At 45.7% G+C, this 26,416-nt stretch overlaps 1 non-coding gene across 1 annotated transcript; it reads right to left on the bottom strand.

Moving 5' to 3' along the window:
- Nucleotides 1-20,680: 20,680 nt before the first annotated feature.
- Nucleotides 20,681-20,762, bottom strand: trnan-guu (transfer RNA asparagine (anticodon GUU)). The gene has a single exon. It is a non-coding gene; the product is annotated as a tRNA-Asn (tRNA).
- Nucleotides 20,763-26,416: the final 5,654 nt, after the last annotated feature.

Raw genomic sequence — 26,416 nt, 5'->3', positions numbered from 1 at the left:
GTAGGATCAGTATAACATGGATGGTTGATGGTCGGCACAGACTCGGTGGGCCGAAGGGCCTGTTTCAGTGCTGTATCTCTTCAAAAAAAATTAATTATTTGGAATTAAATGTGGGAGCTATGATTGGGAAATTTGCTGATGACACAAAAATTGGCCGTGGAATTGATAGTGAGGAGGATGGCTGAAGACTTCAGAATGATATGAATGGATTAATTGAGTGGGCAGAAAAGTGGCAAATGGAATTCAATCTGGAGAAGTGTGAGGTAATGCATTTGGGGAGGGCAAACAAAGCAAGGGAATACACAATAAACGGGAAGATATTGAGATGGGTAGAAGAAGTGAGAGACTTTGGAGTGCATGTCCACAGGTCCCTGAAAGTGACAGGATAGGTAGATAGAGTGGTGAAGAAGGCATATGGAATGCTTTCCTTTCTTGGTCGACAAAAGCAGGGATGTAATGCGAGAACTGTTTAAAACGGTGGTTTGGCCACAGCTGGAGTATTGCGTACAGTTCTGGTCATCACATTACAGAAAGGGCATAATTGCTGTGGAGAGAGTACAGAGGAGATTTACAAGAATGATACTGTGGGTGGCTCTGAAAAGAACCTTTGGGTATTTGATAAAATCCTGGCAGATTGCCTTGGTTTTGGTGCCAGGAGCGCTGGTTTTCTTGGGCAGCAGCATGGCCTAGATATTAGGCAGCACCCAGCCCTGAGTGATGGTCACCCCTCCCAGCAGCTTGGTGAGCTCCTCGTCATTCTGGACAGCCAGCTGTAGGTGTCTGAGGATGTTGCGGGTCTTCCTGTTGTCCTGGGCCGCGTTACTGGCCAACTCGAGGATTTCAGCGGTCAGATACTCGAGCACAGCAGCCAGATAGACCGGGGCTCCGGCACCCACACGCTCAGCATAGTTGCCCTTTCTCAGGAGCCTGTGAACACGGCCCACCGGGAACTGCAGTCCAGCCCGGGAGGAGCGAGACTTGGCCTTGGACCGAGCTTTCCCGCCGGTCTTTCCTCTTCCAGACTTTTCTTTTCCAAAAATATACTTGAGGACATTCCGTGCAGACCACTGCCTGATGGATTGGTGGTCAAAGGTGTTTTTCCACACAAACATTTCCACGAACGCACAGTCCAACTGGATGGAGCGTTCCGTGGCAATGTGACCAGATCCATCCTTCGCAACACCGGGGTCAGATAGAACCTCAGCACATAGTGACAGTTGGTGTTTGCATACTGGGGCTCTACGCACAGCTTGATGCAGCCACATACTAAGGCGGCCATCAGGTTGAGGGCGATGTTGAGTACATTTTTTCGCCTTTATCCAGAGGTTTAAACATCGTGTCCCTCCGGACCCTGTCCATTTTGCGGCTTCAGATAAAGCGGGAAATGGCTCGGGTGATCGCCACAGCACAGGAGTGGGGTATGGGCCAGACCTGTGACACTTACAGCAACAACGTGAGCACCTTGCACCTGATGACCAGGTTCTTACCCATAATGGAGAGAGATCGCTGCTCCCACTTGCTCAGTTTATGTTGTACCCTGGCTGCTCGCTCCTCCCACCACAGGCCGGGGATGGAGCCTGGGATTTTCCTGTTCTGTGTGGGGCTCTGTACAACAGCGTGTGAGATGAACTATCATCCCTCAGGCTGAGGAAGGAGCCTGGGCCCATTCTGTTCTGTGTGGCTCCTACAACATTGGGTGGGTTCAGTTAACTCAACACAGGCCATGAATACAACCAGGCCCTTTCCTGCTCCATGTGGCTCAGTATCACACCGGGTGACATCAGCTAACACAGCCCAGGTGGGGCTGGGGCTGGAGCCTGGCCCTGTCCTGCTCTGTGGGCTCAGTAACACAGCCCGTAAGATGAACTTTTTTCAAAAGACTTCAGTGTATTTAACTCTGTGTCCAACACTGAGGCAGCTTTCTGTGTTTATAAAGAGTGTAATTTATTGACTGGTCTCTTGGATCTTGGAGCAAACAGGGTGACAGACAGAGGTCTGTGTGCAGAGGGTTTGGGGGTGAGCTCTGATTCCTAACCCTTTCTGGATTGTGAGGAATTAAGAATGAATGAGAGAGAGAGAATGTGGGAGAAGGGATGATAGAAGAATTTGTCCGTGAACCTGATTAAAAGTGGCTCAAACGCAAAATAATATGAAGATATCAAGAGCAGAACATTAACATAATCTGAGTTCCGCGATCTGGTCGGGTCCCATTCCCCTGAAGTGAGGAATGAACGGGTGGGGAAATTCCGGCTGGGGTTATATTTGTCTCCAATGAAGATGAGCTCACAGTGAGAATGGAATAGCTCAGTTGGGAGAACACTAGATTGAAGAACCAGGATACAATCCCTGGTTTCATCTGTTTTAATTTGGTGTCTCCTTCATTTTAAGTAGAGAGAATCAGAGGGGAGATTTTCCACTCTTGACCCCATGGGCTGAATTTTAAACTAACGGTGCGGCTCTCGGCAGAGGCACCGGAAGCGGGTGTCGTCACCACACGAGTGAAATGTGGCCGACCGACTCCGATCACAGAGCAGCCGACAAGTTAATGAAGGGGAGGCGTGGGGCCCATGTAAACAAGGACCAGAGGCAGGGAACGAGGTGCCGATGGCACCGACATCTGACACAACGGCAGGTGCTGGCACCATATTTAAAGGGCTGCCAGCCCTGCATTCACTGCTGCCTGGTTTAAAGGAGTGTCTTCCTGAGAGCCCTCTGCTGTCCCAGGACCAGTTCTGCTGCCTCTGATGCCCCAGGACCCATTCTGCTGCCTCTGTTGCCTGATGGGTCAGGAGCTGAATGCGAGCCTGCAGTGACCATGGTGCCACGGTTTAGCGATGCCACCCTGCAGGTTCTCCTCCAGGTGACAAGAGAAAGGTGCAAGATCCTCTTCCCCAGGGATGGGAGGTGGAGACCTGTCCACCTGACCAAGCAAAGCTGGCTGGAGATAGTAGGTGAGGTCAGCAGCCATGGGTTCACCCCCAGGAAATGGATCCAGTGCAGGAAGTGGGTCAATGACCTGATCCAGGTTGCTCAGGCGACAAATCAAAGCACTTTGGACCCTTTGGACATTGCATGTGGCAGAGTGAGAGGGAATGTTTAGTGGAAAGGGAGTGACCACCCAGTCATATGTATTGGGGAAGGGCAGCAGGAGAGGCACACGTCAGTCATTATATAACCTCACACAGTCCCTCGAGAGGGGCCGCATGCAGGAGGCATATGTGTGTCCACATCATGGACTGCTGGACTATCACCATCAGAGATGTTGGGCTTGTCCCCGCTGGGAGACTAACTTTGTTCATCATTGTGTCTGCAGGAGAAGACATCCCACAATTGGAAAGAGCGTGTCAAGACTGGCGGTGGAGTGCCTTATCTCCGTGTCCTCATCCCGATGGAGGAGGAGGCCATGGAACAGGCCGGGCAGCAAAGCAGCTGCTCCATATCTGATGGAGAGACAGGGGCATCTACCCAAGAGAGTGAGTGAACATCTCCTGGGGCACAAGGGAGCATCCGCTGCAAAGGAGCCACACTGCTCATCTGTTCACCACTGCATCAATGGAGCTGCACAGTAGGGGTGGTTGGAATGTCACGATGGGCAGACCGTAACCATTCAATGTCCCTGTTTTCTCATGAAGGCCCGGATGAACGACAAAAGCAAAGGGCTGGAGAGACTGGGAGACAGCCGGACACGTCTGAGGAGGAGGAGGGAGCCTCAGATGGTGCACCATCACATCATTCCCCTGCACCCTCCACCAGAACAGAAACGCTCACGCAAACTGATGAGCACATCACAGACAGGCCCGGGCAGCTGACGGAGGCTGTGACAGCCGAGGCCACTGACAGTTGGTGGTCTGTGGGAGGCCAGGCCCACACTGAGCCCCAGGCTGATGACATGCCTCTGGTGTCACCAGCAACACGGGAAATACCGCAGCTGCAGCGAGAGGTCAGGTAACATCTGGCAGAGTTGCCAGAGGCTATGTGTACCCAAACAAGGATGGTGGAGGAGTCCATCCAGGCCTTGGGTGCTGCACTGTCTCTGATGGGGGTGTGTCTGGCTTCCTCCATTGAGAGATTGGTGACTCTCATGGAGAGCCAGATCCAGCCGATCAATCAGTGGCTGCCAGAGATGTTCGCAGAACTGCACTCCATCACTTTGTCCATGAGCTCCATCCAGCGGTGACAAGGTGAGAGGGGGGACGAGGCACCTGAATTCTCCACCAGGTCCACGTCCCTCTCAGGTCAGCAGCGAGGTACAAATGTGTCTTATAAGGGGGAAGAGCAGCTGGCTGCTACATCTGGGGTCTCCTCTCAGGGTGCTCCTGGTGTGGACAGTAGCTCGAAATTCCCTCTGCCAGTGACCCCAGTGATGCCAGTGCCTCCATCATCCTCGATGACAGAGGGGGGTCCCTGTACCTGTGCAGGAGGCCCTTAGTGTGCCGGGGCCCTCCAGGCCTCAGGCAGCCAGAGGACGGCCACCAATGTCATCCCAAGCCATGGGGCAGCAAGGTCAGCTGCCTGTCTCCACCTCAGCTGCCAGAGCAGGGGGAGCACCACGTAGGAGCACCCGGAAAAGATTTAAGAAGAGCACCTAGATTCACTGAGGGGTTCACGGGTGAATGTACATTCCAGATGGATAGGGTTGTGTTTGGTGTCACACAGAATAAAGAAATGATGTTCTCTCACTCTGTCTCCTTCTAATTGTTGATGCCCTTTGGGACTTAATTTAAACCCTTCCTCCCAAGGGGCTGGAAGTGAGGGACCAAGCCCTGAGTTCACAAAGCTTCGGCCTTGCCACTGTGCGATGTGTACCTGGGCGCTGTAGTGCAGAAGGAAGGAGGTGACAACAGGGCTGATTAAAGCTAAGACTTTATTGACTTGGTTCCAGAAGGTGGTAAGGCTCAAAGGAAACGTGAATGTATAAGGGTGTCTCGTGTCTCCCTTGTGTGGATCTCATGGTGGCTTTCCTGCTGTGCCTGAGGTCCTTCATCTGGCACTGCTTGGGCATTATCCTCCTCCACATCCTCATCATCAGAGGAGACATCACACTCCATGATCTCCTCACGAGTCAACACCTCACCCCTCTGTAATGCCAGATTGTGCAGTTCACAGCAAACCACCACGATATACGAGACCCTCACCGGGACGTACTGAAGGACTCCACTGGAACAATCCAGGCGCTTCAATCTCATCTTTAGGAGACCAATGGCCTCCTTGATGATCACTCGGGTTGACCCGCAGCAGGTGTTGTACCTCTCCTCTGCATCCTTGTGTGGATTCCTCACAGGCGTCAGTACTCATGTCCTCACTGGGTTGCCCTTGTCTCCAAGGATCCATCTCAGAAAGCGCATGGGGCCACGGAAAAGTTCTGGCACCTGCGACTGCCTTGGTATGCAGGCGTTGTGGCTGCTTCCCGGGATTTGTGCACACACCTGTAGGATCCATTTGTGATGGTCACAGACCAGTTACACACTGAGCAAATGGAAGCCCTTCCTGTTGAAGGCTGCTGGCTGGTCTGCAGGAGCCTTGATGGTCACATGGGTGCAGTCAATGACACCCTACACCTGGGGAAATCCAGCGATGGCCCTGAATCCTATAGCCCTCTCAGCTTGACTGTTTGGATCGATGTGCACATAGTCACCGGCCCTCCTGAAGAGGACATTGGTGACCTCCTTGATGCACTGATTCACCACAGACTGTGAGATTCCACACATATCTCCAGTGGATCCCCGCAATGATCTGGTCATCCAGAAGTTCAGTGGCACAGTGACCTTCAGTGACACCGGCATCAGGTGCCCACCAAGTCCCATGGGGCACAGCTGCATCATGGCAGAGAGATCAGTGACAACCTCCGTGGAGAGGTGCAGTCTGTGGAGACACTATCACTCAGACATCTGCAGGAAGTTGAACCTTGGCTGACGTGTTCCTCTGCCTCCTTCTTCAGCCTCCTGTTCGAGGCTGGCCTTCCTGTGGGCACCCAAGCTGCTGTGGTGTCCCTGCTGGTGCCTGCCCTTCCCTCCCTCCCTCTCTACTCCTCCTCAACGGGAGCCTCGAATCCAGGGTGAATGAGGCCCATGACAGGTTGCCCCTCCCTGAGTGCAAGGCCTTCACAATAAACAACACCCAGCCACATTTACTTCACTCTTTACCCACTCACATTTACCCTCATTGAGGTGGCACTGCCTCAATGGCACCCTGGTGTAGCTCCCCCTGCAGAGCTGGCACATTGGCCCCCACTCCTGACAGTGATTCCGGATGCCCTTTCCCCCTCCACCCTTGCTGCCAAGTTACGCTACCTCACCCGACAGCTTCCCAGTGAAGCCAACACTCAGCTCCCACCTCCCAGTCACCTCCTTTAACCAGGCGAGGCTCTGAAGCCCCGTGGTTCCCGTGTGCTATTAGTTCAATTGGATCCAGTGAATAAAATTGCTGACAATTGGACTCATAAATACTTGAAATGCCTTCTTGCCGTGTGGATGTGCGAAGTCTGCCCTCCATGTCAGCCGCCGACAGAAAAATCCATTCCAATGTATTCCATTCCAATTGGCCATTCTCAATAAAGTGTCAGGAATGAAGGTCAGAGGAACAGACCAGGCTGGAAACACAGAAAGAGCGAGGAGAAGCTGGTGTGAAAAACAGAGATTAAACAACAGGCTTGTTCAGTTGGTTTGGGTCTGGTGTTTAGAATACCCGGAATCTGGGTTCACCTCCCTTCCAACTCAGCGAATTGTTTCAACATTATGTTCATAAAACCATAGAATGATACCCAAAGAAGGAGACCATTTGGTCCATTGTGTCTGTGCTGTCTCTTTGGTTGTGCTATCCAATTAGTCCTGCTGCTCAGCTTTTTCCTGGAATCCGTCCATTTTTCCTTCCAGTATTTATCCCTATTGCTTTTCAAAGTTACTACTGAATCTGCTTTCAAGTCCTGATCAGACAGTGCATTTCAGATCACAACACATCACTGTATAAAAAATCATTCCTCATTTCGCCTCTGGTTCTTTTCTCAATCACCTGATAAATACATCCTCTGGTGACTGACCCTTTTGCCACTGGAAACAATTTCTCCTTATTTAACTTATTGAAAACCTTCTTGATGATGTCACATACCAGACTGCCAGTAAAACTGAAGCCCATGTAATAAAAGGGACAATGACAGCATGCATATGAAGTTAGCAGACTGATAGGAACATAGAAGCAGGAGTAGGCCATTCAGCCCATCGAGACCACCCCACCATTCAATATGATGATGATTGATCATCCACTTCAATGCCTTTTTCCCACACTATCTCCATATCCCCTATGTCATTTGTATTTAGAAATCTGTCAATCTCTGCTTTAAACATACTCAATGACTTAGCTTCCACAGCTCTCTGGGGTAGAGAATTCCAAAGATTCACAACCCTCTGAGTAAAGAAATTTCTCCTGGTCTCTGTCCTAAGTGACTTTCCCCTTATGTTGAAATTGTGTCCCCTGGTTCTAGATTCCTCAACCGGAGGAAATAGCTTCTTCTACCCTGTCTATCCCTTTAAATATATGGTAAGTTTCAATGAGATCACCTCTCATTCTTTGAAACTCTGGAGAATACAGGCCCAGTTTCCCCAATCTCTCTTCATAGGACAGTCCTGCCATCCCGGGAACAAGTCTGGTGAACCTTCATTGCACTCACTCTATGGCAATGATATCCTTCCTAAGGTAAGGGGACCAAAACTGCACACAGTATTCCAAACTGCAGACCAACCAAGGTTATATACAATTGAAGCAAGATTTCACTACTCCTGTACTCAAATCCTCTTGTGATAGAGGCTAACATATCATTAGCCTTCCTAATTGCTTGCTGCACCTACATGTTAGCTTTCAGTCACTTATTGACAAGGGCACCCAGGCCCCTTTGTACATCTACACTTTCTAATCTCTTACCATTTAAGAAATAATCTGCACATCTGTTCCTCCTACCAAAGTGGATAACCTCATATTTTTACACATTATATTCCATGTGCCACTTTCTTGTCCACTCACTAAGTCTGTCCAAATCCCCTTGAAGCCGCTTTGCATCTTCCTCACAACACACATTCCCACCTAGTTTTGTGTCATCTGCGAACTTGGAAATACTACATTTGGTCCCCACATCCGAATCATTGATGTATATTGTGAACAGCTGGGTCACAGTGTAGTGGTGAACAGTTGTATTTCTGTCTGGAGGAAGGTTTACAGTGGGTTCCCCATGGTTCCTCATAACTTCAGACTGGAAAAGCTGGGGTTGTTCTCCTTGGAGCAGAGCAAGTTCAGAACAACTTTGACAGAGTTAGAATCAAGGAATCAAATGGTTACAGTACAGAAGGAGACCATTCAGTCCATCATGTCCATGACAGCTCTTTGCAAGAGCAAATCAGCTAATTCCACTCCTCTGCCCTTTCATTGAAACCCTGCAAATTTTCTCTATTCAGGTGTTTATCCAATTCCCTTTTGAAAACCACGATTGAATCTGCCTCCAGCACTCTCAGGCAGTGTAATCCAGATCCGAACCACTCACTCTGTCCCACACCCCTGGTACCATTGCAGAAAATCTCTTCTGTTCATTTCATCCCTCATAAATAATTGAAATTAAATGTTTATTAGGAAATGCACAATATAAAAAAGAGAGAGAAATAAATGCTGAGAAAAATAGAAGTCAATGTTTGGAAGGTAAAAAGAGCAAAAGATGCAACTTTTATTCTGGTTGAGTGAGAGGAATATATCACACTTTGTGGCTTTTTAAGAGGATTTACTGATAAACCTGGGATTTGAGAGGAAGCTGGTTCATGGTTTACAGAACAAATTCAGTCCCTGGGGTGGAGGCAACAGCTGCACCGTCCAATAACAGACAGGACGGGGACACTGTCTCAGGCCTGGTGAGCTCAGTCGATGAAAGCATGAAACTCTGAATCTCAAGTTTTTGAGTTTGAGCCCCACGATGGGTGTTTTTTATTTCCTTTTTAGGCTGATTTTACAGGCATTCTCCAGCTCTGAATTCCTCGGCAGAGAGTTCAAGGAGTGTTTGAAATGAGATTCAACAGCAGTATGAGAAAGTCTCTCCTTGATTCAGACACTTACCTCTCTGCAGCAACTCGCTGCTGAAGATTGAACTTTATCTCATTTCATTTTCAGCTCATGGTCAGTGTGAATCAGTGAGACTTCTGGCTGTCTCCCACTTCACAATCCATCAGTGCTGAGAAATCAATGGGGAATATTACTCACATGTTACAATGTTTTATAAATACTTGAATGTATTTCACACTGTGTCTAACAGTGTGAATCTCCCCTGGTATATCAGCTCACCAATACTTCAACAGAACATTCACATAATGTGAGCTCTGAGATCTGTTCAGATCCCATTCCCAAGACCTGGAAAGTGGGATTGGGCTGGATCGCTCTTTTTCAGCTGGCACAGACACGATTGCTAAATGGTCTCATTCTGTGCCATAAATTTTCTCCATTTTCTATGTTCTATGAAGTGAGGTGTGATTGGGAGGGACAATTCCACCAGGGTTATATTTTCTACCAAAACAATGACACAAGGGATACTTCACTTTTTTGTTCATTCATTCATGCGATGTGGGCATCGCTGGCTAGGCCAGCATTTATTGACCATGAGAAGGTGGTGGTGAGCTGCGTTCTTGAACCATTACAGTCCATGTGGGGTAGGTACACCCACAGTGCTGTGAGAAAGGGAGTTCCAGGATTTTGACCCAGCGACAGTGAAGGAACGGCGATATAGTTCCAAGTCAGGATGGTGTGTGGCTTGGAGGGGAACTTGCATGTGGTGGTATCCCCTGCATTTGCTGCCCTTGCCCTTCGAGGTGGTAAAGGTCACTGGTTTGGAAGGTGCTGTCTCAGGAGTCGTGGTGCATTGCTGCAGTGCATCTTGTAGACGGTACACACTCTGCAACTGTGCGTCGAGGGTGGAGGGAGTGAATGTTTGCAGATGGGGTGCCAATCATGCGGGATGCTTTGGCCTGGCGGTGTTGAGATTCTTGAGTTGGAATTGCACCCATCCAGGCAAGTGGAGAGTATTCCATCACACTCTTGACTTGTGCCCTGTAGATGGTGGACAGGCTTTGGGGAGTCAAGAGTCATGGATGAGTGAGAGGAATATATCACACTTTGGGGCTTTTATAAGAGGATTTATTGATAAACCTGGGATTTGAGAGGAAGCTGCTTCATGGTTTACAGAACAAATTCAGCCCCTGGGGTGGAGCCAACAGCTGCACTGTAATTACTCGCCTCAGGATTCCAAGCCTCTGACCTGCTCTTGTAGCTACGTTATTTGTATGGCTCCCCATGGTAACCCCCATAATGTTGATAGTGCTGGATTCAGTGATTGTAATGCTATTGAATGTCAAGGGGAGATGGTTAGATTCTCTCTTGTTGGAGATATTCATTGCCTGGCACTTGTGTGGTGCGAATGTTACTTGCCACTTATCATCCCAAGCCTGTGTGACTGAAATAGCTCAGTTGGGAGAGTGTTAGACTGAAGATCCCTGGTTCAATCAGGGGTTTTGGCAGTTCTCCTTTATTCTGCATCGCCATTTGGTTTTGACTCTTGAGCTGCACAATTTACACTGAAATTATTTACCCAACTCTGAAGGTTGGATTGGAATAGAGAGATATCAAGGATGGGAAATATTTACATTGTCTGCTGTAGCTTATTCTCTATCTCCCTGTGTCCTTTCCCCCAGTTTTTGACTCTCTCGGGGCAGGGTGAACATTTGATTTGCTGCATTTGTCCCAAACTGAAGCCTTTTCCACATCTCTGGGCGGTCAGACTCGCTCTGTCTGTTTTTGTTGCTCATGACCATTAACGAGAACAGGCCACGAGTTCAACGTTTATCAGCAAACGGAAGATAATTGGAAAGAATTCTGTGTTACTCCAGACCAGTGACAAAGATATAATGGATGTTATTCAAAATAAATTCCCTCTGACATTTTATGTAAACTTGTTTGTGTCTAAAAGTTGGATTTTAAGTGTTACAAAAATGTGTCAAATTAATGACTGACCATGTGACAGTGCACATGGGGATCAAATCCACAGCCTTGTTGTTATCAACACTGCGTCCTAACCAACTGAACTAAGCGGCCTACAGACAGAGCCAGGTATGGGTTTGAGCCGCACGCTGGGCGGTTTGTGTTTTATTTCTCACACTGGGTGACAGAGCAATTGTACAAACAATGGACACATCACATCCCTGAAACATTGTTCTGATATAAAACAGTGTGAAATAAGAACTGAGCATGGAAATGGAACGGAACCAGAAATCAGGACTTTAATCTATTAAAGTTGATCTTGAAATTCAACCATTCACTGAACATTCCAACAGATCGAACTCTCTTCTGATATAAAATCCAAGAACTTGAGCTGCTGGAAAACATAACTGAGCCTGATGCGATTTGAACACGCAATCGTCTGATCTGGAGTCAGACGCACTACCGTTGTGCCACAAGCTCACTGATACAGCAAAGTCTTCCATTCCTGGCAGATTTACTTCTTGTTTAGATTCAGTGATTGAAATTAATTCAATCCTCATCTGACCTCCACTCTGCAAAGGCCTGCTCCCCGACCTGAATCCGACGGGACCCGACGACCTGTGTCGGGTTCGGGTCATGTCGGGTCGCTCTTCCGGGTCAGGCTTTTGGACTCGGGTAGGGTCAGGCCAGGTTCAGGTCAGGCTGGGTCCAGGTTGGACTGAGTCCGGGTGTGACACACACAGTAAGTATTACATTTAACTCTGCTGGGAAGTTGAATTTAATAAGTGTCAAAAGTTGAAAAGCCAACCAAAGCTGGGAGTCCGGGTTATTAAGGAGGGAAACTCTGAGTCTGCTCAGTGAGCAAGTGAGCATCTCTATGACGTCATTGCGCTCATGCTGCAGCTTCCTGTAGATTCTAAATCGGGAGGTAGGTAAAGTGAACATTCGGGTGGTCGGGTAAGGCTCGGGTGGGTTTGGGCATGGGAATAAATGGAGATACTCGGGCCGGGTCGGGCTTGGGTCCAATGTGGTTCTGTCGGGTTCGGGTCGGGTATTTTTTCCTGACCTGAGCAGGCCTTTACCGCTCTGTCAGTTCAGTGCCTTATTTAAACTATTACTTGGAGTTCTGTTTTACAGGGTCTCGGCTGTTTAAGTGTTTCCCAGACCCACTACTCTGATTAATCAGACATTTTGCTGCTAACTGCTGCTGCTACAATTGAAATGTAAAAAAGAATTTCCAGTGACCTGCAACCAATGGACAAATACATTTCAGAAAGTTAAAGCTCATTCACCAATCCACAAATGTGTCTTTCTGCTTATATTTATAAACAACTCCTTCTCTCCACTATGAGAACTATGCAATCACTCCAGTTATTTGAAAGTTAGTATAAGATGTTCCAGTTCATCAACTTTAAAACTGCAGCAGGTATTTTCCAGAAAACTTCTCTGTTGGAACCTCAGTCCCATTTAGATTGAAAGTGGACAATTAATGTATTCACTTGTTCATTGTGGACAGGTGTCTGACTTCGAATAAATCTCATTAACTTTCAATGAGGTGGCAGTATTTCTGTGCTCCCATTTTACACAGTCTGTCCTGTTCATGCACCATGTTTTTATTCTCCTCTCCCATTCTCCACAGGATACAGATTGCAAGCATCATCAATCTAGCTGTTGAAAAGCATTGGAAGAATCTGGTCACACAGGTATTGAAACATTCATTATCTGCCATTTTACAAGTTGGTTGCTTCAAACACAGTACAATGTGCAATCATCTGAAAAGAGATTCTCTTCAATATCCAATACAAATTGAATTACAAACCTGACAGACAAACACAGGAGAACAAGTGACTAGTGAACACAAACCTCATGGTGCTCATTTTCAGATTTATTGCAGTCACTTACAAAACAAGTGAAAGAATATTCCAGTGAAATGATTTGGAAAGTAGGTGTGACTTTTGTTGGTGCCTTTCTTTGCTCTGTTGGTGAAACTTTCTTGCACCTGACTCCTGTTCATGTCTCTGTTTCCTCTATTGAATGAGGAAGGAGGTATTTGATCAGAAATCAACTGGATTGTGTACCTTTGAGAGGGGATTTCAGCACCGTCAGGGCTGGAAACAGGAGTGAGTGAAAGACAATGTGTGGAGTTTGATTTTGTACAGAGGGAGAGCAAATCTAACAGGACTGTGAGATATTGGCCTGGATTTTGCAGCCCAATAGTGGTGAACTCTGAGACTTTCACTGCTATTGAGGGTCTGAACAGCACTGCAACTGCCAGTACATGCACACACTAACACCAGCATCTGGAAGTTGTGGTGGTGAGAAATGTGCTCAGAAGGAGCCTCTGATCATAATCGCACCAGCCCACTCTTTATCGTGACAGGGACCTGTAGTTCAGCAATTTGGGCTCATTGCCCACAACGTACCCTGATTTTTACCTGGGTTGGATTAAAGCCGGTACCAACAGGCTCAGGGGTGCTCGGGAAGGACTTTTCTGTTGACACAACAGCTCCGCTATTCCAGGAAGACACCGGCAGCAGCAGGGGTCAACTTTCAGAGGGAGTTCAGACATTTTAAATGTTGCATTTTGTTTCTTAATTGTATGTCACTTTTTAGCAAGGCCTTATCAGAGTTCTTAAATTTACATCTGACTTTTTATTAACAAGATTGAAGTGCTTTTAAAAGATCTCTAAATATATATGACTTTTTATCGAGATTTACCTGGCTTCTTTGTAAAGACTCGAGTAAGATTGAAATGACTTTTAAAAACTACATCTTATCCTTTAAAATCCTGCTTACATGTCGATGACATTGGAAGATGGCTTCAGAATAACTTAGACTATCTTTCTAATAGGTACTGCAACAGCTTCAGTCCTACATTCTGCAAAAGCTGGTGAATTACAAAGAAACAATGTATTGAGCATTTTATAAACTGTTGATGCAGATGGGATTCAAATTCATACATGTAAAACAGAAGGAATTAACAATCCATCATCTTAACCTCTCAAACACTTCATCACCCAGCTTTGTGCCAGCAACCCATCACATGTCTTTTTTGCCTCTATGGAAATTTGGGCAGGATGGTCACCTTCAGCTCAGATCCTGACTGTGCATCCAGATGTGCAATGATGGAAATGTAGCTTCTTTTAGTAAATGACATTTCCATCACATCAGGTCATGGTCTGTTGGGAATAGAGTGGTGTGAAACATTTCCAGACCATGTCCAACACGTTTCTACTCAGTGTGAAAACCCACCACGGAAAGACTGGAACATACAATCATTTGATCACATCATGATTAACATCACTCAGACACCTGAACCATGAGGTCACTGACGAAGTCATGATGACTTCGAATTTCTCATGAAATGACAACTGAACTAACTGACTGGAAGAATTGCTTTAACTCCACATGATCAGAGAGGCACAGCCTCAGACCGACTTGGCAGATGAATATTGATTGAATAATTTCTGTGTGAGGAATGTTCCAGCATCATAAACCAGGGGAACGTGCTGACTGAGCTGTGTCGTCATCTCTTCTGGGCAGTCGGACAGTTCACCCTTCATTCTGCTCTGATTCACTTTCCCAAAGCGGATCTACAGATTCTCAAATCTGGAGATGGGGTTTTCTTATTTTGTTCCTTTTGATTTTTCTTGCTCCTGAATGATAATATATTCTAAACCTCGGATCAACCCTCCCCTTTGCGTCGTGTTATAGTCTTGGTTAAAAGAGACACAAAATGGCACAAACACTCTGAAACATACAACACGGTCACACTTTCCTTCAGTGAGATTAATGTTGAGCTGTTTTCCAGGTTAAATACAACTGCAAACACATTGCTCTCAAAGAAATTGTAGGGGATTGAGTTGCCGTTGTAATATTAGCACTGGACATCTGTACGAGCAGGAACAGCCATTTCAAACTCACATCCTTCACAAAGGCAACCACTGAGCTGTTTTCTTTTGTGAATGAAATTCATAAGAAAAGTTAAAGTTCACAAGAAAATGGATGTAAATGATTGATAGCTAAACTTTTGAAGCAAGGATATGAATCCAAGATTTTCTGATTCTGAGACAAACACTCGAACCAATTAAGCTACTGAGCCATATCACAAGTGCTGTGACAACTAAGGGCAGAGGAGGGCACTCTTTATTCTCATCCCACTTCTCCACAGGTCACAACATCTATGTGAGCTTTTCTCACATACTGATACAGTCAATCATGTACTCTATTTTTCCCAGAATAGAAGACACTGACCAGGTTTCTTTAATGAACAACAAAATTATCCATTTATTGTCAAACAAGTTTTAACTAGTCATGAAGTAGAGCATAACCACACAGGTGGAAATTTTAAAAGTTCCTTTTTCACCTTTACCAACTTTTAAAGTCCTTTTTTTTATCTTCGAGCCACATGCACACACACACACACCGGATAGCTGAAAAAATAAAAGGGATTTTTTTAAAAATTCAGCACTCTGTTACAGACAAAAACAACCTCTTGGGCTGTTTATTTGCTCATTTTTGAAGAAATCATCAGATGAGATATGTTGCTCCAAAACTGGAATACAGTCTAACTTCCGAGTATATGTAGACTGGTCACTAGGGTATTTTAGAACAGTTCTTTTCAGAAGGCATTGAGAATTAATTTTAGCAGGCCTTCTTCAAAGACATGCGACAAGATGAATTAACTCAGTGGACTTCTCAGGGTCTTTTAAGGATTTTCTGGAAAACAAACTGGGTTGTGGTCTTCTCTCCTTCCTTGACGATTCTTCAGGCTAACTTTATCAGCTGTTCACTCCAGCAGGTAAAACACACTGACTGCTACAACCAAAGGTTGTGAGTTTTCTGCCGTCTTAGGTTTGCGCTGCTGCTGCCAAGCTTGTCCAATCAAGGGGCATGACTGACTTCTCTGTCCACATTTCTCCCTGTTACCAGGGTTTCTGTTCTGTACTTAACTTGAATCATGTGACAACCAGTAAACATAGTTGCCAAATTGTTTCTTTTGGTGCCCTCTTGAAAAAGAACTGGTCCTACACTTATTCAGTTTGATTATGACTTCTTCAAAAAATATTTTAACAAAAGAAACAGAATCCCATCCATAACATCATGTACTTTCCCTGAGCTACAGGTTATCGCAAGTCTCTCTGGCAGTGTTTATTTTAGGTGATTTTGTACTCAGGTTCTTTTGGAATCCATGTGTTTGCAGATCTTTGTGAGTGAGAGATGTGGTAATATGTTTAAAAGATTTCACTGTAAATTATTCATATCTCCATCTTTCCCCGAACTTTGTACAAACACATTAATATGGGAATGACACACATCAGGCCGTCAAACCTGTCCGCTAAACATTGAAAGGTGACAGTGTTTATTGTGACGGGGTTCCATTTATGAAGACACATCTTGATGATTCACACATGTAAAAATTTGTATATTATGTTCATGACATAATGACATAAATAAACTTGCCATGCTTGGTGAACATTTTCTCTGCTGATGCCCCCTGAATATATTAGAGAACATGGTGACGAGGTTGAGATTAAAGTCTGTAAATATAGGCAGAAAACAGCAGCAGGGACTGCAGTGAACAAGATTTACGTGACATATTTGTGCTTATATTGGTGGGTGAAATAAGATAGAACACACACAAAATCCTACATTTGAGCTCGCGTAAAAGATTGCTCTGTCTATGGAGATAGCATCAAAGAATGCTCAGGAATTTTGTCCTATGCCAGTGATCGTAACACACTTCAGGGGAACTTAAAAAAAAATGGTAAAATGGGCTTTCACATAACAGATGAAATTTTACACAGAGAAGTGTGAAGTGATACAATTTGGAAGGAAGAATGCCATATAAATGAAAGGTTACAATTCTAAACTGGGTGCAGGAGCAGAGAGACAATGTACACCAATGTCAGAAAGATTGAAAAGGTTGCTTAGAGCAAACAGGACACTTGGCTTTATTAATAGAGGCATCGAGTAAAAACATATAAGTTATGCTGAACCTTTATAAAATACTGGGAATGAATGGCCTCTTCCTGTACCTCCACAGAAAGCTTCCATTCCAGGTTTACACACACTAGTCAGGATCACTCTCCACAGATCCTGCCACTCCAGGCTCGGACACCCACCTCAGGACCACTCTCCACAGATCCCGCCATTCCAGGTTCGGACACCTACTTCAGGATCACTCTCCAAAGATCCCAGCACTACGGGCTTGGAGACCCTCTTCAGAGATCCTAAATCTCCAGACACGGACATCCTTTGAGGACCACTCTTCACAGATTCTGCCCTCCAGGCTCAGACACCCTCTTCAGAATCACTCTCCATACATCCCGCCGATCCACGCACGGATATCTCCCTCAGGATCAGATCAAAGAATGTTGCTTGTCACTTATCAGCTCAAGCCTGAATGTTGTTCAGGTCTTGCTGCTTGCAGGCACAGACTGCTTCAGTATCTGAGGAGTTGTGAATCATCAGCGAACATTCCCACTTCTCACTTATGTTGAAGAGAAAGCCATCAATGAAACAGCTGAGGATGTTTGGGCCTAGGACACTGCCCTGAGAAACTAGGTATCCAGTCATGAATGGTGGTCGACAATTCAATAACGAACCAGATGAGGAGGCTCCAAAAACATCCCTATCCTCAATGTTGGTGGAGCCGAGCACGTCAGTGCAAAAGATAAAGCTGAAGCATTTGAAACCATCTTCAGTCAGAAATTGCTCAGTGGATGATTCAACTTGGCTTCTTGAGTTCCCCAGCATCACAGCTTCCAGTTTTCAGCCAATTTGCTTCACTCCACATAATGGCAAGAAACAGCTGCAGGCACTCGATACAGCAAAGACGATGGGCCCGAACATCATTCCGGCTCTAGTACTGAAGACTTGTGCTCCAGAACTCGCTGCGCCCTCAGCCAAGCTGTTCCAGTGGAGCGACAACACAGTCATCTACTTGCTGCCCCATCAGTCTACTATCAATCATCAGCAAAGCGATGGAAGATGTCACCAACAGTGCTATCAAGCACCACACACTTAGCAATAATCTGATCATCGATGCACAATTTAGGTTCTGCCAGGGTCTCTCAGCTCCAGGAAATAATTTGGCAGATAGAGGAGAATGTGGGAAAATGTGAGGTTATCCACTTTGGTAGCAAGAATAGAAAAGGAAAATATTATTTAAATTGTGAGAGATTACAGAATGCTGCGGTGCAGAAGGATCTGGGTTTTCCTCGTGCATGAATCACAAAAAGGTACCATGCAGGTACAGCAAATAATTAGGAAGGCAAATGGAATGTTACCTTCATTGCAAGGGGGATGGAGTATAAAAGTAGAGAAGTCTTACTACAAATGTACATGGTGCTGGTGAAACCACACCGAGAGTACTGTGTACAGTTTCCGTCTCCTTATTTAAGGAGGGATATACTTGCATTGGAGGCAGTTGAGAGAAGGTTCATTGGATTGATTCCTGTGATGAAGGTGTTGTCTTATGAGGAAAGTTGAGCAGGTTGGACTGATACTCATTGGAGTTGAGAAAAATGAAAGGTGAACGTATTGAGACATATAAGCTTCTGAGGGGGCTTGACAGGGTAGACGCTGAGAGGATGTTTCCTCTCGAGGTGGAATCTAGAACGAGGGGACATAGTTTCAGATTTAGGGGTTTTTCATTTAAGAAGGAATTTCTTCTCTCAGAGGGTCATTAATCTTTGGAATTCTTTACCGCAGAGAGCAGTGGAGGCTGGGTCATTGAATGTCTTCAAGATTTTTATCTACAAGAGAGCCAAGGGTTATGTGGGCAGGCAAGAAAGTGGGGTTGAGGTCATGATCAGGTCAGCCATGATCCTATTGAATGGCGGAGCAAGCTCGAGGGGCCAAATGGCCTACTCCTGCTACTAGTACTTCTGATCCTATGTTCGTATGATCTCATTGCAGCTTGGTCCAAACAGAGACGTAAGAGTGGAATTCCAGAGGAGAGGTGAGTGTGATTGCCCTTGAATGAGTGTGGCATCAAGGATCCCCAGCAAAATTGAAGTCAATGGGAATCAGGGGGAAAACTCTCCACTTGTTGAAGTCATACCTCGCACAAAGCAAGATGGTTGTGGTTAGTGGAGGCCAATCATCTCAGCCCAGGACATTGCCTCAGGAGTTTCTCAGGGTAGTGTCCTAGACACAAACATCCCAGCTGTTTCATTGACGACTTTCTCTTCAACATAAGTCAGAAGTGGGAATGTTAGATGATGATTCACAACTCTTCAGATACTGAAGCAGTCTGTGCCTGCAAGCAGCAAGACCTGAACAACATTCAGGCTTGAGCTGATTAGTGACAAGCAACCTTCTGGCCACACAAGTGCCAAGCAGTGAACATCTCCAATGAGAGAGAAAAAAAATCTACCTTTTGATATTCAGAAGCATTATCATCGTTAAATCCCCCACCATCAACATCTTGACCAGAAACGTAACTAGACCAGTCACATCTATGCTGTGGCTATCAGCGCAGGGCAGAGATTACGAATTCTGCAGCAAGTATCTCACCTCCTGACACCCCAAATCCTGACCACCATCTACAAGGCACAAGTCAGGAGTGTGATGGAATACATCCCACTCAACAACACTCAAGAAGCTCAACACCATCCAGGACAAAGCAGCGCACTTGATCGGCACCTAACCCGCCACCTTAAACATTCAATCCCTCCACAACCAGTACACAGTGGCTGCAGTGTGTACCATCTCCATATGCACTGCAGCAACTCGCCAAGTATCCTTCAACGGCACCTTCCAAACTCGTGACCTCTACCACCTCGAAGGACAAGGGCAGCAGATGCATGGGAACTCACTACCTGCAGGTTCCCCTCCAAGTCACTCACCATCCTGACTTGGAATGATATCGCCATTTCTTCACTGTTGTTGGGTCACAATCCTGGAACTCCCTCCCCAATAGCACTGTGGGTGTTCCTGCACCATATGGACTGCATCAGTTCAAGAAGGCAGCTCTCCACCACCTTCTCAACGGCAAGAGGAATGGGTAATAAATGCTCGCCTTATCAGCGATACTCACACCCAAGAATGAATAAAAACCAAATCACTCTCCACAGATTCCCCACAATCTGGTCTTGGACATTTACCTCAGGAGCACAGAGCTTTATATCACTGCAACATGAGTTCCAATCTTCATATTCTGTTCACTTTTCACATTATTTTCTACCAGTCCACGAGCTTTTATTAATTCAGTATTCGGGTCTCTGCTCCTCCGCCGTTTCTAAAATCTCACCTCTTACAAAAAAACACTCTGATCTATCGTAGGTACTAAATGACCCCTCATTTTAAATTCCATCTGCAAAAGCATTGCTCACTCACTTAATCTATAAAGAAGATTTGAAAATAAATTTCTTGCCAAAGGATAATTTTCTGCATCTGCTCCCTCGCCATTTGCTTTTCCCATTTGTCTTTCACTTGGTGCAAATCGAGATGGAAGGAAGGAGGGGAGGAAAAATCCTGCTCCGTTTCGTGATCCCGATTTGATCTTCATTCCAGTGTAGTTTGGGTGAGAAATTCCAATAGTCTGTCTCAATTTTAAGAAAGTATAACCAATTCTGGAATCACTGTCTGGACAGGGACAAGAACAGGTTTCGAGGCTGACTTGACACATCAACTCCCCCAACAGAAACAATACACTAAACAGTTCATAAACTAACGACAAGGATAGGATTTGAACCCACGTGTGCACAGCACAATGGATTAACAGTCCATCACCTTAACCTCTCGGCCACCTTGTCAGTTGGTTAGACATAGCTGTCACCTTCAGCACAGTTTCTGGCTGTGCAGCTAGCTGTGGAATGATGGAAAAAGACCTTCTGGAAGTAAATGAAGTTGTGAATGGAGTGGTGTGAAACATTTCCAGACCATGTCCAATTCGTTTCTACTCAATGTGAAAACCCACCAAGGAAAGACTAGAACATACAATCATTTCATCACATCATGATTAACATCACTCAGACACCTGAACCATTAGGTCACTGACGAAGTCATGATGACCGAATTTCTCATGAAATTACAACTAAACTAACTGACTGGAAGAATTGCTTTAACTCCACGTGATCAGCGAGGCACAGCCTCAGGCCGACTTGTCGGGTGGTGTAAACAGATATCACTGCTTCTGATCTTCACCAGAACAGATAGTGAGATGTAACATTGATCATCAAACAGACTGTGAGAGAATACAACAGAATAAAACACATGGAGAGACACTGTGGAATAACAAATAGATTTGATTGGAATGTTGAAATTTTGATTGGAATGGATAAAACACCAGAAACAACAGATTAAAGTGGGATTCTCATCATTATATTGATCTGGGACAGAAAAGAGAAACTGATGGAAAGAAGAGAAGAAGGAAGAAAAGAAAGGATGGAACTGTTCAATTTTTTCAGTTTTTTCACTCGCCCATCAAAGCTGATAAAAAAGTTGCAAATAACAGAGAATTTCACCAAAAAGGGAGATTAAATGTTGCTGAAACCTTGGATCGAAGGATGCCCCAACAGATCACCTGTTTAACTGTCTCCTCACTGGGGGATTTCAATCAGTGAGCAATATTATTCTCTACTTTTTTTGTTAATTGGTCCCAGAACTGTCACTTGGAATTAATATCTGTGTTCCGACTCCTGAATAATAAAATTGTGAGTTTCTCGATATTTTCTGGACACATTTCCTGCTGAAAGAACTAAGAACTCTTTCTAATTTGCACAATATTCTATACACACTCATCAAGCCTGCTAAGCTAGCATCCTTGGTGCTGCTCTCTCTTCTCCCAAACTTCATCTCATGTGACTGTTTCATCATCACTCTGACAGTGGGAGGGGTTGATCCCACTATCTTCAGCATTAACCCTTTACATCCTTATACCACACTGTCTGTCCAAAAAAAATGGGTGAATTAGAATTAGAATTAGAATATTACAGCGCAGTACAGGCCCTTCGGCCCTCGATGTTGCGCCGAGCTGTGAAACCATCTGACCTACACTATTCCATTTTCATCCATGTGTCTATCCAATGTCCACTTAAATGCCCTTAAAGTTGGCGAATCTACTACTGCTGCAGGCAGGGCATTCCACGCCCTTACTACTCTCTGAGTAAAGAAACTACCTCTCACATCTGTCCTATATCTATCACCCCTCAACTTGAAGCTATGTCCCCTCGTGTTTGCCATCACCATCCGAGGAAAAAGACGCTCACTATCCACCCTATCTAACCCTCTGATTATCTTATATGTCTCTGTTAAGTCACCTCTCCTCCTCCTTCTCTCCAACGAAAACAACCTCAAGTCCCTCAGCCTTTCCTCGTAAGACCTTCCCTCCATACCAGGCAACATCCTAGTAAATCTCCTCTGCACCCTTTCCATAGCTTCCACATCCTTTCTATAATGCGGTGACCAGAACTGCACGCAATACTCCAGGTGCGGTCTCACCAGAGTCTTGTACAGCTGCAGCATGACCTCGTGGCTCCGAAACTCGACCCCCCTACTAATAAAAGCTAACACACCATATGCCTTCTTGACAGCCCTATTAACCTGGTTAGCAACCTTCAGGGATTTATGCACCTGGACACCAAGATCTCTCTGCTCATCTACACTAACAAGAATCTTCCCATTAGCCCAGTACTCTGCAGTCCTGTTACTCCTTCCAAAGTGAATCACCTCACACTTTTCCGCATTAAACTCCATTTGCCATCTCTCAGCCCAGCTCTGCAGCCTATCTATGTCTCTCTGTACCCTACAACATCCTTCGGCACTATCCACAACTCCACCGACCTTAGTGTCATCTGCAAATTTACTAACCCACCCTTCTACACCCTCTTCCAGGTCATTTATAAAAATGGCAAATAGCAATGGCCCCAAAACAGATCCTTGCGGTACACCACTAGTAACTAAACTCCAGGATGAACATTTGCCATCAACTACCACCCTCTGTCTTCTTTCAGCTAGCAAATTTCTGATCCAAAGCTCTAAATCACCTTCAACCCCATACTTGCGTATTTTCTGCAATAGCCTACCGTGGGGAACCTTATCAAACGCCTTACTGAAATCCATATACACCACATCCACTGCTTTACCCTCATCCACCTGTTTGGTCACCTTCTCGAAAAACTCAATAAGGTTTGTGAGGCACGACCTACCCGTCACAAAACCGTGCTGACTATCTCTAATGTACTTATTCTTTTCAAGATGATTATAAATCCTGTCTCTTATAAACTTTTCCAACATTTTACCCACAACCGAAGTGAGGCTCACAGGTCTATAATTACCAGGGCTGTCTCTACTCCCCTTCTTGAACAAGGGGACAACATTTGCAATCCTCCAGTCTTCCGGCACTATTCCTGTCGACAATGACGATATAAAGATCAAGGACAAAGGCTCTGCAATCTCCTCCCTAGCTTCCCAGAGAATCCTAGGATAAATCCCATCTTGCCCAGGGGACTTATCTATTTTCACACTTTCCAAAATTGCTAACACCTCCTCCTTGTGAACCTCAATCCCATCTAGCCTCGTAGCCTGAATCTCAGTATTCTCAACAACATTTTCTTTCTCTACTGTAAATACTGACGCAAAATATTCATTTAACACTTCCCCTATCTCCTCTGATTCCACACACAACTTCCCACTACTATCCTTGATTGGCCCAAATCTAACTCTAGTCATTCTTTTATTCCTGATATAGCTATAGAAAGCCTTAGGGTTTTCCCTGATCCGATCCACCAATGACTTCTCGTGTCCTCTCCTTGCTCTTCTTAGCTCTCCCTTTAGATCCTTCCTGGCTAGCTTGTAGCTCTCAAGCGCCCTAACTGAGCCTTCACGTCTCATCCTAACATAAGCCTTCTTCTTCCTCTTGACAAGCGCTTCAACTTCTTTAGTAAACCACGGCTCCCTCGCACGACAACTTCCTCCCTGCCTCCCAGGTACATACTTATCAAGGACACGCAGTAGCTGCTCCTTGAATAAGCTCCACATTTCGATTGTTCCCATCCCCTGCAGTTTCCTTCCCCATCCTACGCATCCTAAATCTTGCCTAATCGCATCATAATTTCCTTTCCCCCAGTTATAATTCTTGCCCTGCGGTATATACCTGTCCCTGCCCATCGCTAAGGTAAACCTAACCGAATTGTGATCACTGTCACCAAAGTGCTCACCTATATCTAAATCTAACACCTGGCCGGGTTCATTTCCCAGTACCAAATCCAATGTGGCATCGCCCCTGGTTGGCCTGTCTACATACTGTGTCAGAAAACCCTCCTGCACACACTGGACAAAAACTGACCCATCTAAAGTACTCGAACTATAGTATTTCCAGTCGATATTTGGAAAGTTAAAGTCCCCCATAACAACTACCCTGTTACTCTCACCCCTGTCGAGAATCATCTTCGCTATCCTTTCCTCTACATCTCTGGAACTATTCGGAGGTCTATAAAAGACTCCCAACAGGGTAACCTCACATCTCCTGTTTCTAACCTCAGCCCATACTACCTCAGTAGACGAGTCCTCAAACGTCCTTTCTGTCGCTGTAATACTCTCCTTGATTAACAATGCCACACCCTTTTACCATCTTCTCTGTTCTTACTGAAACATCTAAATCCCGGAATCTGCAACATCCATTCCTGCCCCTGCTCTACCCATGTCTCCGAAATGGCCACTACATCGAGATCCCAGGTACCAACCCATGCTGCAAGCTCACCCATCTTATTCCGGATCCTCCTGGCGTTGAAATAGACACACTTTAAACCAGGTTCTTGCTTGCCAGTGCCCTCTTGCTTCCTTGTAACCATATCCCTGACCTCACTACTCTCAACATCCTGTACACTGGCACTACAATTTGGGTTCCCATTCCCCTGCTGAATTAGTTTAAACCCCCCCGAAGAGCACTAGCAAACCTCCCCCCCAGGTTATTGGTACCCCTCTGGTTCAGGTGAAGACCATCCTGTTTGAAGAGGTCCCACCTACCCCAGAAAGAGCCCCAATTATCCAGGAAACCAAATCCCTCCCTCCTGCACCATCCCTGCAGCCACGTGTTCAACTCCTCTCTCTCCCTATTCCTCGCTTCGCTATCACGTGGCACGGGCAACAACCCAGAGATAACAATTCTGTTTGTTCTTGCTCTAAGCTTCCACCCTAGCTCCCTAAATTTCTGTCTTAAATCCCCATCTCTCTTCCTACCTATGTCGTTGGTGCCTATGTGGACCACGACTTGGGGCTGCTCCCCCTCCCCATTAAGGATCCCAAAAACACGATCCGAGACATCACGAACCCTGGCACCTGGGAGGCAACATACCAACCGTGAGTCTCTCTCGTTCCCACAGAACCTCCTATCTGTTCCCCTAACTATGGAGTCCCCAATGACTAATATTGGGTGGACGGAACTTCCTTCATTTATCAAAACACCAACAGCAGCACAGTGGTGCAATGGTTAGCACCGCAGCCTCACAGCTCCAGCGACCAGGATTCAGTTCTGGGTACTGCCTGTGTGGAGTTTGCAAGTTCTCCCTGTGTCTGTGTGGGTTTCCGAAGGGTGCTCTGGTTTCCTCCCACCTCAAGAAGACTTGCAGGTTGGTAGGTAAATTGGCCATTGTACATTGTCCCGAGTGCAGGTACGTAGTAGGAGAATGGTGGGGATGTGGTAGAGAATATGGGATTAATGCAGGATTAGTATAAGTGGGTGGTTGCTGGTTGGCACAGACTCGGTGGGCCGAAGGGCCTGTTTCAGTGCTGTATCTCTGAATAAGAAAAGTAAAATAAAAGCTACCAGTCGTAAATCAACTCAAACCCATTAGAGAGATAGAGGGAGACTGTCAGAGAACTTCCTGCATCCAGTCCTGACCCTGTCACACTCAGCAGCTTCTCACCCAGACCCCACTCTCATCAACACTGAACATTGTTACCGAGACCCTTCAAATACTGTTTATAAAAGGTAGAAAAATTCAAACTTCATCACAGCAAGATTGAACAGAACAAAGTTTAATATCTTCTCGTCATCACTCGGTAACCACATGAGACAGTCCTTAAATCAGTAGCATAAATTATCAGCTGTAAGAATGTTTGTCATTGGGTTGAATCATTTCTGTGTGATGAATGTTCCAGCATCATAAACCAGGGGAACGTGTTGACTGAGCTGTGTCTTCATCTCTTCTGGACAGTTCACCCTTCATTCTGCTCTGATTCACTTTCCCAAAGCGGATCTACAGATTCTCAAATCCAGAGACTGGGTTTTCTTATTTTGTTCCTTTTGATTTTTCTTGCTCCTGAATGATAATATATTCCAACCTCGGATCAAACTTGCCCTGTCTCCCAGTCTCGGTTAAAAGCGACAAATAACGGCACCAACATTCTGAAACAAACAACACGGTCACATTCTGCTTCAGTGAGATTAATGCTGAGGCAGTTTCCG

Source organism: Heterodontus francisci, unplaced genomic scaffold (assembly GCF_036365525.1).
Source record: "Heterodontus francisci isolate sHetFra1 unplaced genomic scaffold, sHetFra1.hap1 HAP1_SCAFFOLD_286, whole genome shotgun sequence".
In the NCBI taxonomy this organism is placed as follows: domain Eukaryota; kingdom Metazoa; phylum Chordata; class Chondrichthyes; order Heterodontiformes; family Heterodontidae; genus Heterodontus; species Heterodontus francisci.
This window is presented reverse-complemented; position numbering and strand designations above follow the sequence as displayed.